The sequence below is a fragment of the Equus caballus genome, chromosome 7 (genome assembly GCF_041296265.1).
Source record: "Equus caballus isolate H_3958 breed thoroughbred chromosome 7, TB-T2T, whole genome shotgun sequence".
NCBI lineage: Eukaryota > Metazoa > Chordata > Mammalia > Perissodactyla > Equidae > Equus > Equus caballus.
The window spans coordinates 31301346-31317711 of NC_091690.1; the positions used below are offsets into that span (position 1 = coordinate 31301346).

At 41.1% G+C, this 16366-nt stretch overlaps 1 long non-coding RNA gene across 1 annotated transcript in view; it reads left to right on the top strand.

Annotated features, from left to right (window-relative positions):
- Window positions 1-2473: 2473 nt before the first annotated feature.
- The window catches only part of LOC138925115 (uncharacterized), a 47929-nt gene continuing 34036 nt past the window's right edge, over window positions 2474-16366 (top strand). The window contains exons 1-3 of the long non-coding RNA XR_011440861.1: window positions 2474-2560; window positions 4343-5076; window positions 7633-7743. This is a non-coding gene — a long non-coding RNA (uncharacterized lncRNA). The remainder of the gene's footprint in view (window positions 2561-4342; window positions 5077-7632; window positions 7744-16366) is intronic.

The window sequence follows — 16366 nt, forward strand, 5'->3', positions numbered from 1 at the left end:
CATAATTTTTTTTACGTCTATGTGTGCTAATTCCTAATAATCACAGTGTTCTTTTCTAGATGTTTATCAATCCCATTTTAAATATTCACTTTGAGGATTGTCCATGAGATTTTAGGGACGATGTTCTTGCCTCTAGTTTGCAGGAGCCACTTCCTCTGTCTCTCCTCTATTGAAAACAGAAGGGTTTGGTCTTTTCAGTCTTCTGACATTTCTCTTGATTTTTGGCAGTGGCCCTCATTACTTTTGCAAGTACCTTAAGTTCCGTAAAGTACATTTGGCCTTGTTCTGAGAATTTTTAACTCATTTAAATTGTTTGTTATCCCTCCCTGCTTTCTGCCATTTTGGCTTCAACCCTTTTCTGTGTTTTTTTTTTTTTTTAACCTTTTCCAATTTGATGATCATCTTCCCTTTACAGTTGATGGGTGAAACCATCCATTCTAGGCTAAAAACAGTAGTCAGAGCACTCTATATTCTATAAGATCATGCATCTTTCTTGCTTAAAGCCCCTCAATGGCATCTCATTGCAGTTAAATAAAATCTAAGCTCCTCACCATGGCCTAACAAGGCCTGCCCCAAGCCCCAGCTATCTCTTCACACTCTCATCCACCATTCCCTGTCTTGTCCACAATATCCCAGTTACACTTGATTTTTTAAAATATACCTCAAACTTACTAGGCTTTTTCCCATTCTAGAGCCTTTGCACAAAATGTTCCCTCTGCCCAGAATGCTTTTCATCTTATGGCTGGTTTCTTATTATTCCCGTCTTGCCTCAAATGACTTCTCCTTAGAGTGGCACTTTAGAAAGTGGTCATGCCCAGGAAAGTGGTTTCCTGCTCAGTTCCCCCACCTGGAGCTACTTGCTAGCTCATTACCCTGTTTCTTGTTCTTCGTATCTTCTCTCACTATCTAAAATTATCTTATTTTAAATTTATGTCTTGCTTATTTTCTATTTCCTCCTATCAGGATGTAAGCTTCATGAAAGCAGCCTTATTCATTCTGTTCGCTGCTGTCATCCTATGCCTAGATTATCACCAGGCAGATGTCAGATCCTCTATGAGTGAATGAACAAGTGAGAGCATATCATAGTGATCATCATAGTGAGATCTATGATGGGTGAACGAGTGAGAACAGTGTGGAAAGAGTGAAGAGCTGAGGCTGTGATCAATAGAGGGAATAGAAAAAGAATAGTCAGAGAAATGGGAGAAGATCTAGAAAGATGTAGTGCCACACTAGGCAGGGAAAGAGAGAATATCTAGACTTGAGGGACTCTCTTCCTTAGAGGGGACTACAGCCAATTAAGCTCAGAGATTGAGGAAGTGGAGGGGGAAGTATGGGGCCTGAGGTATTCAGAGATTTTTGAGGTGGAGGGGAAGGAATGACTCTGACTGGGAAAAAGGATTGGCATCTGAGATATGCATGGAGAGGTTAGTGTTCCTGAAGAAAGAAACCTATTTCACTAAAATTATGGTGGAAAAATTAGCGACAGCAGTATTGGCAGTGGCAATATGAGTAAAGATAAAGTATGAGACCTTAAGATAGACATATGGATCTTGGTAAAATAGGAAGCCAAATCATCCACTGAGAGTAGGGATGGGGAGTGACAGGGGAACTGGGGACAAGGGAGAGGTCTGCAATCACTGTGGGCCCCTTCTTGATGCATAGAAGAATGCTACGAGGAGCGTTTCAGGATCAACACATAGCTGAACTAACAGTCAAGATGCAGAAATCAGAGCCCAATGTAGGCAAGTCAAGTGACCTGCTTTTGCTATTCTAAGTGGATTTTGAAAAATAGTGCATACCCCATGGGACAAGGAGAGGGAAGAAACATGTTCAATTTACACTGTGGCCAAAAAGTACATATGGAACTGAGAGATATCAGGCTCCCCCAAACCGTTCCCTCATCCTGCCTGCCAGCTGTGTGGTTACTGTCCCCAGCCAAAGGAAGTTTGGGATTAGACCAGGAAACAGTGACATGATGACCAGACTATGCAGCCCTTCCTGGATCTGCACATGGCAAAGAACATGGCAGGTCAGATGGGGCCAAAAATGTGTGTTTGAAATGAATTCAGTCTGAACGATTAGGGAAGCCAGAACTTTCCTGACACCGAGGAGTGCCCCGCACATACTCATAACACAACCTGTGTACAAAAGAAGCCAGTGTCACACTGCTCCTAACCAGTCTACAGGATGCCCATGGTCACATGTCGATGAGAAAGCTATCTGTAGGTAGTTCTGATAATCCAAACATTTGAATGGGAAAAAATAAAATATCATGGTGATAAAGTACTTCAAGTTCCTCAGAAGCAAAGTTATATTTCGAGTATTGCTGTTAGCCTGGCATAATTCTTTATGCATTTCTGGCATGCATGTGGCTCAAGATCATAGGCTACGGAGAAGGAAAAAATCTCTTAGAGGAATGTGTCATTATTGCCTTCGCTGCTGATCTAAATGCTCTTGTTCTGATGTTTGGGGCAGGTGCAACAGTTGAGCCCTGACTGACTCAATGCTCATCAGAACATTATTGAAGAAGGAGACAAAGAAACCACAAAATGAGCCCCAGGTGAGGGACGGGAAGCCGATGACCCAGCCTTCTTCTACTCTGATACCACTTCTACTACTGAAATTTTCACTTCACCTCTCTGAACCTATTCTCTCTCTCTAATTGTCTGCCTCCAAGAGTTGCTGGGAGCACAAATGAATAATGTTGGGCGGATGTGTTTTGGATTTTGTAAAGCCCTACAAAACCAGAAGGTTGTAGGCTCGTCTTTAGATTATTTCTTTAATCCTTACAGAGATGTGCTCAGCTGTTAACTTGAGCATGATGAAAAATACTCAGCTGTTCATGATTTATCATCACCTCTGTTGTCATTTTCATCATCAACAGCATTATCTTCACCATCATAATGATATTTGAGGGCAGGCTTTGGCCGCAGAGCAATGCTATGCACTGTGTGTGGATTAACTCATTTCGTCCTCACAACAATTTTAAGGAGTAAGCACTATTCTTCTTCTCTCTCTCTCTTTTTGAGGTAGTAAACATAAGAGAAGTTAAATGACTTGCTCACTCAACTTGTATATAGCAGAACTATGATTCACACCCAAAGCTCTTAGTCTCCAAAGCCTTAAGGACTTGAGGATCTTCACCACCAAAAGACACTTCCCTGTGCGAATCAGTCAGAAGGTTAATGACTCATTATCCAACGTGAAATCCTAAGCTGAGTGCTGGGTGTGTATATGTATTTATATGAGAGAAAAAGAAGGTGTAACCACCTTACTCACAAAACTTCTAGTATGAGGGAAAAGTATGAAATCTAAATAAATAGACACGAGAAAATCCACTATCATTTGTTCTTTTTCCTTTCGTTTTTCTTTTTTTCCAGGGACAGGGCTCTTATGATCACATCATTTAGAGAGCTCGCATGGATTGACGTGAATGAAAACATCTTTGTCATTGATCTGTTTTTGTTTTGCCTTTTTTTCTTTTGTAAAAGGAACAACAGTAGTTGTTGGCCTCATCTAGTGGTTTTATTTTTAAGAACACAACATATTTCATTTAATTCTCATAATATACCCGTAAGATATGAGAGACTAGTCATCTATCTTAAAGATGGCAAAAATTGATATCTAGAGAGATTAAATGACTTGTGTACTGTTACTCTTCGCTCTTTCATTCAGACAACTGTTTCTGAGTGCTTACTCTATGCCAGGTATTGCACTAGTCTCTAACTTTAAAACAATAACAGTGAAATTGTGTGGGAAGAGCTATTGTTTTCAGGTGGCCTGGAAGAGGGAGCCGCAGATTATTTTTTGGGTCTGGTGGGGAGGGGGATAGCTGGGAAAGTTTTGAAAGAGGTAATATTTGAGTGCAACCTTGACAAGATGAGTGAATTTCCCAAAGAAAAGGAATGGTAGATTGGAGGCTAATGAGCGTTCCAAGAGGCTCTCCTTGTGGTGTGGGTGGCAGTCTCCAGGTTCTTAATTTGGGGCACTGTTCCCTGAATGACACTGTCATTTTCCAATAAGGTTATGATTTGGAGTGGCTGAATGGAGTAATGGAAATGAGTGACGTCTTTGGGGTCAGACAGGTTAATTCTGGATACTCTGCTTGTTACCTCTGTAACCCTGGGCAAATTATTTAATTCCTTTGAGCCTTAGTTTCTTCAGCCATAAAATGAAACTAAAAATACTGCTTACCTTGTAGCTATTTATGAGGATTAAATGAATTAAATATATAAATCACTTGGCACAATGACTGGCCCTTAGCATAAACTTAATGGATGTTGTTTTCTTCTGCCTTCTTTATAAATAAGTAGGTACTATTGCTATCTTCTTCTTTTTTTAGGAAATTAAATTCAAGAGAAGTTCAATGAGTTGGCCACTCACCTTGTATGTGGCAGAACCACCAATTCTTTGTTTTCCATTCTTCGATGTCCTTCACTCACCACTCCCACGGCCCCAGGTTTCCCCTGGCAGCTGTGTGTGGCCAGGAAGAGCTCATCACACCAACTCCAGGACTGAAGGAGGAAAGGGAAGGAACTCTATATCCAGACCATATGAACAATACCACAGCTTTTAAAAATTCTTGCATTTCTGTAATTACTTGCAGGAGAATGGGATTATGCCTAGTGTTTGGGAAAGGCATGGTGCTGGACTTTGTGTTTCAGAAGGATTAAGGAAGTCATGCTGAGAAAACCTGACTCGGCTGAGTAGCTGCCAAGTTCCTCCATCCCACCCTCAGATTTATTCTTCCCTGCTCCCACTCCATGATGGAGATGGCTCCCCCAGCTCCCAGAGCACACACTTCTCCTGTAGGTTTAGTCAAATAACCTTGTAAGTGGGTGCTTTGGGATCTGTCTCCATCACTAGCCTGTGGTCTTCCCTCTAGGGCAAAGATTCACTTTCTGGATTCCAACCCGGGGATTCAAGAACACACTCCTCCTTGCCACAGAGGTGAAGATGGCCCCACTTCTAGATTCTCCACCCTATAAGGAGTGGCAATAGGAACTTACCTTCTGGGTGAATGAGAAGCCTGCATTGGGGGAATGAGGATGAGAAACATCAACACGTTTCCTTTGGGTAAGTAGTTTTGAATCTCCCACGGAAATTAGGAAAATTTTTATTTATCTTTGGATCTGCAGAAACTAGAAAAGGACTTGGAAAATAGTATTAAAGACACAATCTATAGTGAGGATAAGACATCAGTGGTGAGAAGGTGGCACATTCATAAATGGTTATGATACAAAGCAGATTAAGAGTAAAATACAGAGGCTCAGAGGAAAGGTAGGTTACACCTCAAACAGTAAAAGGTACACGAAGGAGGCACATGTGGAATCTTCCTGAAGCAAAGATAGGGTTTCAACAAGAAGTGATTGAAAAGCATGACATTCTTGACAGGAAAATAGCATGAACAAAGGCATAGAGGCAGGAATGTTTCAGACCTGAGATAGAGAAACTAAATTATTTAGTTTTTCTGATCACTGGACACATTTAGAGAAATAATGTTGGAAACATAAGTTAAGTAAAGAGTCTTTAATGCCTGTTAAGGAATTTAGACTTAGTTTGATAGACAGTTGGGAGTCACTGGAGACTTTAAAGCCTGTGAGTAAGGTGATATGAAATGGGTTTAGGAAAATGAATCCGGCGGAATAGGAGACATGGAATGGGATAATAGGAGAAATAATTGTAGTAGCTGTAGTAAGAGGGAAGGAGGGGCTGATGTAGGGCAATGTGGGTGGGAGGTTTCTGATTCTGGAGAAATACGTTGGACTTGGCAAATGACCAGATGTGGGGCAAGGGAGGAAAGGTCACTCTTGTCATGGTAGATTGGGCAAACTTATGCCATTAGAAGTTATAGAGAAGATAGCAGGAACGGTTATCTGAGGAAGAAAAACGATTGATCTTGGATCTTGTTTGAGATATTTTGTGTTTCAGATACTGATAGATTGTCTGGAAATGTAAATCAGGTCCTTAGAAGAGATAATGTGTCGGTGATCAAGATTTGAGAGTCATTCTTATAGAGTGGTAATTGAAGTGATGGAAATGGATGATATTTGAAAGAGACACTATAAAGTGATAGGAGATCTAAGGATGCCTAAATTTAGGAGGGTAGAGGAAGCAGCAGAGCCAGGAACAGAGATGGAGGAAGAGTGATCAAAGTGATGGGAGGAGATCAAAATAGTACTGTGTCAGGGAGTAAAGAGAGGGAGTGTTCCGTGCCACTGAGTGCTGTGGCAGAGAGTTAATTGGGATAAAAATTGGCTGGGAGACTTGGTAATTAGGAAATCACTGATGACCTTAAGAAGAGTTTCAGTAGAGGGGAGAGAAGGGACAATACATAGTGGAAGAAGTTAAGCAAGAAGTGTTGGTGCAAAACTAGTGGATGTGATTGGTTTGACTATACTTTCAAAAATTTGATAGTGGGAATAAAAGATGGAACTTTCAAAATATTTGCTAGTAGGAATAAAAGAGGGATAGGAAAGTGATGAGAAGAGTTTGTTCACAAAAGGATAAAGCTAAGGTCTAATAACATCATAGTCCCTGTGCAACTGGAATTTATGATCCATAAATATAACCCAAATAAATAAGCAACTGTGCATAGCCAGCAGTCCCTGAGGGCCTTGAAGGCCGTGAGGGTGGAGTCAAATCTCAGAGGGAAGAGAAGAGGCCTCTTGTTTTTATGCAGGAGAGAAGAGATATCCCTTGGCCCTGTTTTTGTGTGTTGTTGAGGTGGAAAGTAGGAGTAAGGAAACTGCTTCTTCTTTGAATATCATCACTAATGGTCTGCTGTTTCCATCTTCACCTTCAGGACCGGAGAGAAAAGAGAAAAGTGGATTCCAGCTCTTTTCTGAGACCGACAAAGTAGAGGATGATTTTTTTGAGTGTTTAAGTAGATTAACAAAAGATCTTAGATTCCTTTAAGTTCTACTTTGGATATTCAGGAAGTGTCTAAAAAAAACCCCAAGCCATATAGGTAACAAAAGATGGCTTCAAAAAAACAGAGAACTAAAGAGTCTAATTCACACTCAGCTTAAAAATTATATTACAGTGCCAGATGCATTGCAAATGCCATATAAGTGTTTGCTATTAATATATTTATAACTGATATTTATAGAGCTTGTAATTGTGGGGCGTTACATATGTTATCTCATTTAATCCTCACAATAACCTCAATACATGCATGTTATTATTATGCCCATTTTACTTATGAGGAATCTGAAGCACACATGGCAAGGAAAAGTCTGCAGTCACATGGCTAAGTGGAGAATCTAGGATTCAGACTGAAGTTTGTCTCGCTCCCATAGTAGAGTGCTTACCACACTATCCCACATCAGCTTTCTTTGTACCAAGAAGCTTCATCTCTCAGAGGAAGTAAACATGAGATGAGGTTAGATGGCAACAAGAGAAACTTGCGTTTGAGCTAAGGAAGAACTTCCTGAGTGCTTGAAAGACAGTGGAAGTCAAGGATAGATACATCTTCCTGGAGTGGTTTTAAGTGTTTTCCTTTTCCTTTTTCTCTTTTTCTTTGCTGGCAGGAGAAGGCAGAACAACAGCTAGAACTCTATTCCAGCTGATGTAATCTATTTATTTTGTTTCGTGAGGTCGCACTGAAAACCCCGACCTCTCCCTTCTCAGATCCCAGACTCAGCTGAACTGACGCTCCTCTGTGGAATGAGCAGTGGTGTATCTCCAGCTTTCCTAGAAGTTCCTGTCCCAGCAGCACAAAATTCATTCCACTCTGGGGAGGTAAGATGAGCGTTCCAACAGCTGCCGAGATGGAGAGCTTTATTTAGATTTCCTTAAAAAGTCACCTCCTGCTCTCAGTTTGGATGAGTGTCTGTTCCCAACTAGACAAGGCTGGGCTGGGACTCCACCTGAGTGGCGGGACCGGGGCTCCCTTGGCTGGTGGAATTCATAACCACAGCGGGAAGACAAAGCATCAAATCCCCTGGTGACTATTCCTTAGGAGACAACCTGGCAAGTCCTCACCTGACAGAGGCACCAACTGGCTGTTGCTCTTTTGCCCAGCTCTGGGTTTGTACCCTCCATTCTGCTCCCAGCAGTCATGTCATTCTGACCCCGATCTGGGCGTTGCTACTCTTGCCAGCCAACAGAGGAAGACAACTCCTTCGAGGGCCCAGGAAGCACAGGTACAAAGTGGACAAACATGGACACTCAGAGGCAGAGAATAGTGACCCAGAAATTTTTATTTTCACATAAACCAGAGCAAGAGGAAAGGGAGTATAAATTACAAGAGTCTTAGGTCAGATAAAATATAAAAGTGTTTGATTCTAAGGCAATTTAAAAAAGTTCAGCTAAACACTTCTGGGTGAGTACAACCACATCCTAGAGAAGGTTTAAAGAGGTTTTCCTGCTTTTTCACACTTATCTACATTTTCCAGAATTTCTATGAGGAGAACATATCTCTTTGAAATCAGAAAAAAAATGCAAATGAGAAAAGATAAAAATGAAAGTACAGCCCAGTGCAGTCCCAGCTGGTGGGGCCTTTTGCAACCTACAAAGACACTTGATACAGGTCCTGAGCATCTGCCTCAGAATTCTCCAGGGAGTGGCTGGGTTACAGCAGAACTCGTGAGAGCAGGCAGCTGAGAGGGCCAGGGGAGGGTGTGGGTGCCACACGGTGTCATCCCATATGCTTCTGCTCACTCTACAAATATGTCCCTCAATTCCTGAGGGAAAGTCTCATTCTGGGAAGAATTGTCCATTGGAAATGAAATTTTTTCCCCTAAAGTATAGCTTGAAGAAATAAGTACAAGCAGATGAGAGGGTCCTCCTGACTATGTGTCTGGCCTAACTTTGAGAGTAAATTTTTATCTGTATTCCAGGAAAGCTATTGAAATAGCCCACGTGAAAGTCAAAATATTAACAATGATGATAACATTTATTTTATCTAAACTTTACACTAACTCTGTGAGGTGAATATAATTGTTATCGTGTCCATTTTACAGATGAAGAAACTGAAGGTTGACAAGGTTGGGCAATTTGCTCAGTGTCCCATAGTTGATAAGGGTTAAAGCCCGGAGCTCGTCTGATCTGGGTGGAACTCCAAAGTCAGTGCTTTCAAACATTACACTACTCTGCCCCTGGGAGAGGCAGAGTAAAGGACTAAATGATGAGTCCCTCATCTGATGGTAGGATTCTCTCTAAAATATGTCTTATGAATACTCCAGATTCTAGTTAACTCCCTGGGTACCAAGGTGGCCCACGAGCCATTTGGCTACCTTAAAAGACTTAATGGAAAATGATGCCAAACATCTTTATAAGTAAAAGTTTTCATTTGATATTTTGTTGTCCAGTTAACTCGAGTCCATCAGTGCTTTTACTCCTGGACAGTCAATCAAACATATTTATTTGGTACCTAAGTGTATAAACAGCATTGTGTCATTGTTATGGCTAGTGCTAAAGGAATGTAAAGTATGTTCTTTGTGTAATGTAAATGTCAACTATGTTCTCAAGGATCTTACAATGTGCCTGGACAAGCAAAACTAATAACCTAAACTATTTCATATTAAACTGCTATTAACATCCTTCCGTGGTTCCCCATTGTATGTGTTGGACACATAGCATAAGGTGAGCCATATGGCTTCCTTCATCTCTGACCCCATCTCCTCAGCAGTCACCTCTACCCATTGAAGGCTGTTTTCTGCACACATCTACAACTTTCTGCCCCTGGGCTTATTTTTTTGGCCATAACTGTTTTAGGCCTGCGGATGGCAAGCCAGAAGCGTCAGAGAATTAATGCCATAAGGAGCATAGGAATCTGGTTGATAAAGAACCCAGCTGCCTGGCCTCCTGGGTGTGTGTTCCATATATACTGTGTCCTGGAGTTTCCCACGGGATTGAAATCCAGGTGCTGCCAGTGGTGACCTATTCAATAACACACACTTTATTGCCTTCATTTTCTCCCCTCTCTCACTTCGCCACTCCCCTGTCTCCTAAATAAACTGTAGGTGCTCAAAATCTTGTCTCAGGATTTGCTTCTGGGATAGTCAACTTAAGTCAAAGGTTCTGTGTGGTCTGGTCCATGCCTGCCTCTCTGACCTCATTTTAGGCCACATCCCTTTTACTCATGTACTCCAGCCACGTTGGCTTTTCAAATGTTTCTCTCCTCAATTCAGAGTGTTCACACCTGCTGTTCTTACTCTATGAGATGCTATTTTTTTCATCTTTACATGATTGACTTATTCTAGTCCTTCGTGTCTGCTTAAATGTCATTGCAAGGAGAACGTCTTTCAACACCCAAACTAAACTCCATATTCCACGCTGCAACCTGGTCTTTGCATTCACAGCATTTCCCCCTATTTGTTACTGTACATCTATCTGTGTGTTTACTGGTATGAGGTCTGCTTCCTAATAATTATAAGTTCCTTGAGAGCAGGAATGTATCTGCTTTCTTCACTATTTTAGATCCAGAGTTTAGCAGAGTGTCTGAAAATAGTTTGTACTCACTGCATACTTGTTGGATGAATGAAAAAGAACAGAATATAAAGCAATTTGAGAACAATTAAGTAGGGCTCTGAGTGGGATTGGACAAAGTGAAATTGGAAAATGAGAGAGAGGTTAGAGAGGGCTTTGTGTGGAACTGCGCTCAGTCTTGAGGGATGGGTGGGATTTATCAATGAAAACTGGCTTTTGAGCACTTGCTATGTGCCTGGCATTGTGTTAGGCATTCTAACAATGTGCGCTACCTAATGTAACTTTTACAAGCTTGCAAAAATTATTCTGATTTTTAAAATGGAAGAACTGAAGCTCAGAGAGATTAAGTCACTTGCCCATAGCCACAAAGCCAGTAAGTCATGGAGCCATTCTTCAAGCCCAGGTCTTCCTTTTACCAAAGCACATTCTCTTTTCAGTACTACCTTGAAATTCTTGTGTTGATCATACAAAGTATCAGGTGATGGAGTATGGATGAAGTGGAGCAGTCTGTCATCACTCCTGGGGGAAAAAGCATCTGACCCAGTAACTGTAATCAGTTACATAATTTCTGTTACATCATGCATGGTGAATTAAAAGAGCTCTAGGACCTGAAATCAGAAATCCCAAGAGTCCCTTGCACCCCTATGTTCATCGCAGCATTATTTACAATAGCCAAGACGTGGAACCAACCTACATGCCCAGAAACTGATGATTGGATAAAGAAGATATGGTATATATACACAATGGAATACTACTCAGCCAAAAAAAAAAGACAAAATTGGTCCATTCGCAGCAACGTGGATGGACCTCGAGGGTATTATGTTAAGCGAAATAAGCCAGTCAGAGAAAGACGAACTCTATATGACTCCATTCATAGGTAGAAGTTAATATATTGACAAGGAGATCTGATCGGTGGTTACCAGGGAAAACGGGGGGGTGGGGGGGAGGGCACAAAGGGAGAAGTGGTGTACCCACAACATAACTAACAATAATGTACAACTGAAATCTCACAAGGTTGTAATCTATCATAACATTAATAACAAAAAAAAAAAAAGCAAAACCACGAAAAAAAAAAAAAAAGAGCTCTAGGAACAGAAAGTCGTTTAAAAGCCCAGAGACAGGGTTTCCACTTCTTTAAACATGGTGATATGACATCTGCCTTGCTCACTTCATTGGGTTGTTTTCAGACTCAAATATGGAAACATATTCAAAAATACCTTTAAATTTCAAAATTCCTTATTGATGCAAATTTTTACAGCTGTGTTCTGTCTTTCCAGGTATCACCTAAAGTCACCCTGCACACACGTATTATTAGGAAACAGCAAGGGAGGAGTTTCATGTCTTAAGTAAGATTGTAGAATGAGGAATGGAAGGGACAATGACACATAATTTAGTTCATCCACCTATTTCTATAATTCCATGAAGATTTACTGAGTCAACTCAGAAAGGAAGTTCCAGGGCAACAGTTTAATAAATCATGTGAAGAAAATTTCTTAATACTAAATGTTTTTCACAGTAAAAAGAACCATGGAATTTTATAGACAACAGAGTTAAAATGGTAATGTTTAATGAATATATCCCCTGAGAGAAGATTCTTTGGAGGATTAGCAGAGTTGTAACTTTCCATTTTTTTGATTTTTGATTAATCAATATTTAAAATATGGAATAGGGAAACAACTAACGTAATTGTCTGTCAAAGTAAAAAGGGAGCAAAGTGATAATTCCCCTCTTCTCAATTCCCAGCTTTTAACACCTCTCAGCGTCAGACTGACAAAATAACATAAATAAAAGTTGACCACAACGCAACTGCCATCACATGTTTGTTCTTGTCTCTCAGCAGGTTGTATGGTTCTTTGTGTATTTCCACATTCTTCTCTGGGTTTACACTTAATGTCACTTGCTTCCACCTGCACACTCCTAGAGGATTGTGTTAGATTATGCTATGTCAACTCCGTCAAACCAGAAGTGTAAATTTCTCAGGATTTCCTACCCTGTATGGTTTCAGCTCAGAGTTGAAGAAAAGAAGGACTTGCATGAGATTTGGAAGGTCAAAGTGAAGCAGCAGCCATTACTCTTAGTTCATCACAGTCAGACAGACACAGAGGTGCCTTGTGGGTCCCAGCTTATTCTTGCTCTCCTCTGCTCTATATCCAGCTTCTTTTCTAGACAGCTTGCCCTGATGACCAACAGCATCCCTGGGCCTGGTTGTGCACCCACTGAGGCAGTGGACAACAGAAAGGCAAAAGCTTCCATAGTCCCCCCTTTGAAGACCTACTTTAGCAGCTAGACATGTTTGCATCTCAGAATTCCTTGCAAGCCCTGCCTTGTCCACTTGTGCCAGTGCTTTGGGAAGACTGTTCAATGACTCTTTTTTTCTGATTCTCCAACTGCCCCTTCCAGACCTTTACTTCCTTAGCTCTTTGCACTTTTGTGTCTAATTCCTGTAGTAAAGCTTAAGATCTAAAAGAAGTCTAATTCTTATAATAGATCTCATATGCATAATACAGTGGTTCTCTTTCTCTAATTGATACTTTATTGGAACCAAATGTGGTTCCAGAGAAGCGGAACTTGAAGGATGAGAATCTGAATTGCTTCTCTGATCTGGCTAAATTTAAAGCCATCAATGGCTATGTTGCTGCTGGTAAATAGAATACTAGAAGTCAAGGACATAAAATGGCAAAACAGTTTATTTAGTTATCACCTGTAGTTGCCTGGGAAAGGAAGAGAAGGGAAAAGAAAGGAGGAAGGAAGAAAAAGAGTAGGGCACTATGATCTGATGTGAATGTCCCGGGGCTCCTTCCCTTATAGTTATACCTCACCGGGGCAGGAATGGGGGTATTAAAGACGTTGGAAATACCCAGACAAGGATGGAAAAATCTCAGTGCGGGGGCGGGGCTCCTCATATAACAAGATTATAGAAAGTAATGTTCAGAGGTAATAGGAAAGTCTGAGGCTACAAATAAAATGTAGTATTTTTCACAGGTACTAGGTATTTGGAACTAGGTGACAACATGGCATAGTTTACTTTTCTCTTTTTGAGGAAGATTGGCCCTGAGCTAACGTCTGTGCTCAGCTTCCTCCGCTTTATGTGGGACTCCTGCCACAGCTTGGCTTGATAACCAGGTCTGCGCCTGGGATCTAAACCAGTGAACCCTGGGCAGCCAAAGGAGAGTGCACGAACTTAACTGCTATGCCACTGGGCTGGCCCCAACATGGCATACTTTAAAAAGATGTCAGCTAAGTTCTTATCTTGCTTCTACCATTAATATGATTATGTTCTTGGGCGAGTTACTGTCACTTTCTTGGGAGTCATTTCTTACCAGTGTAATGCCTGTGTTAGATTATCTCTTGGCCCTTCCAGCTGTTGCATTCATTTATGCATTCAGTAACTCATTCACCAATATCTCTTGAGCACTTGCTGGATGCCAGGCACTGCACTTCGTCCTAGGGATACAAAGACTCATAAGAAAGAATCTTCGCTCTCAAGGAGATGGAGGCTAATGACAGTGACATGCATTTAAAATAAAACTGCAGGGTGCGATAACAGAGGTATGTAAAAGTTACAGGGGTGGTGCAAGTTGGAGAAGAGACCTGGGCTCTAGTCTCAGATGTGATCTGAGTTACTTCATCCCTTTTGGATTCATAGATACCTATAACCCAGGAATATTTGGAAGACAAAGTATTCAGAATCCGAGACTAAAGATTTTTATAGTTTTTAGAAAGATAAGTTATCTCAGTAGTGAGCTGGTGAAAAAGTAAAAAGCCCTGATCTGTAAGATTTCCCAATTACTGCTGTGTAAATACTCCCACCAGGGCTCATTTCAAGCTACCAGTGTGACATCCCTGAAGGTGGATTTGGGAAGAGATGCTCACCTTGGTCTCGTGAACCAATACAAGCCAGCTCCAGCATGGCAGTCCTTCTACTAATGCTTCTAATTCTAAGGGAGCAAACGATATTTTCTTTTGTGTGCTCGGCCACTGATCTGTTTGGGAAACACTTCCCATCTCAGGGCACGGGACGTCTTGGAGTAGAGGAGATGGAGCACTTTCTGAGTCCCAGGCTACTCTTCTTGTCTGGGAGTAGCCGGTCTGCTTTAGTCCCTGCTTGCAGTCACAACATTAGAAAGAGAGACACTGCTTCCCCTGAAACAGTTTCTATGGCAACCTCACCCAGCAGGCAGAGAACACCACTCTAAGCTTCAGCCGGAAGGTTGGGAGATAAAAATAAATTCTGATTAATCCAGGACCCATGTATGACTAAGACTCAGGAATTACCTGAAAACAGAAAACCAGTCCGGGTAAAATTTGCATATTTTCCTGTCTTAAGAAAAATGAAACCCACAAACAAGTGAACTGATGCTTTCTCTTTATTATTATGGCTCCTTGAAGAGCAGAGCTCTTTTTGAGGCTGGATTTTGCTGGGAGCTTTTCTCTGAATTTCTCTCTCCCTGTATATCATATTGCAAAAGAGCCTGTGGACTGGGAATTGACATGGTCCGAGAGGAAAAGAGTGAACACAGTTCATATTTCAGAGTTGATTGTCACAGCCCAGAGACCTGATATGTAGCATCATATACACATGAGTCAGTGAAACCTCTGTAATTCTTAATTCTCTTACCTTACAAAACACCTCTCCTGACTACCTTACAAGAGAGCAGTGAGGCTCAAATGAGGTCACAGAGATGGAACGTTTTTGAAAAAATGAAAAGGTTCTATGCAAATTTAGGTTGTGATGATGACTATTATTAATATGCCTTGGGCTTAGGAGGAGGGAAGAGCTGAGGGAGCAGGCAGAGCCCTGCTATCTGAGGCCAGCAGGGGCTTGACTCCGTCTCAGACAGTCAGTGCTCACAAGGCTCAACATTGTCACTGCTGCACCCGAAGTGTAGACCCTGTGTTATTAATCCAGAGGATTTCCCTCTTCTGTCACTCCATCCACCCTCACAGAGATGTTCTCCTCCTCCCACTCCAACGCTCTAAACCTAGATTTGCTCCAGCCTCTCCATGACCACATCTATCCTCAGCATGGGGAAAAATGACTCTTACAGTCATTTGAGTCTGCTTTAGCAGACTTCTTAGGTCACTTAAAAAAAATTTAGTAGGTCGTTTTTTAAAATTTACTTTTCATTTTTTAAGGTTCTCTGTTTTTAAAAAAATGTTTTATTTTGAAGCAATTATAGTCTCAAAAGGAGTTGCAAAAGTAGTACAAATTGTCGTGTGCACACCCAGTCAGTGCAATGGTGACATCTTATGTAGCTGTGGTACAATACCAAAACCTGAAAGTTTACATTGGTACATTGGGGTTAACTAGACTACAGATCTTATTCAGTCTTCTCCGTTTTTTAAACCTGCGTTCATTTATGTGTTTGTGTGTATACAGTTCTATGCAATTTTATCCTATGTATGGATTCATATAATTAAGATCCAGAACTGCTCTGTCACCACAAAAGAACACCCTCATGCTAGATCTTCCACTCCACTCCACTCCCATCCCTGTCCTCTAACAACTGTTAATCTGTTCTCTGCTTTTTAAGTCATTTCTAGAATGTTCTATTAAAGGTATCATGTGCTATGTGATCTTTTGAGATTAACTTTTTTCAGTAAGCATAATGTCTTTGAAGTCCGTCCAGGTTGTTGCATGCATCAGTAGCTCATTTCTTTTTATTGATAGGTAGTATTCCATCCTATGGATGTACCAGAGTTTGTTCAATCATTCATTCAGAATAGACTTTTGGGTTGCTACCAGTGTTTTTTTCTTATGAATAAAGTTGCTATGAACATTCCTGTATAGATTTTTGTGTGAATTTTAGTTTTTACTTTTCTGGGATAAATGCCCAAGAGTGAAATTGCTGGGTCACATGGTATTTGCATGTTTAATTTTATAAAAACTGCCAAACTGTTTTCCAGAGTGGCTGTAACATTTCCAATCCCA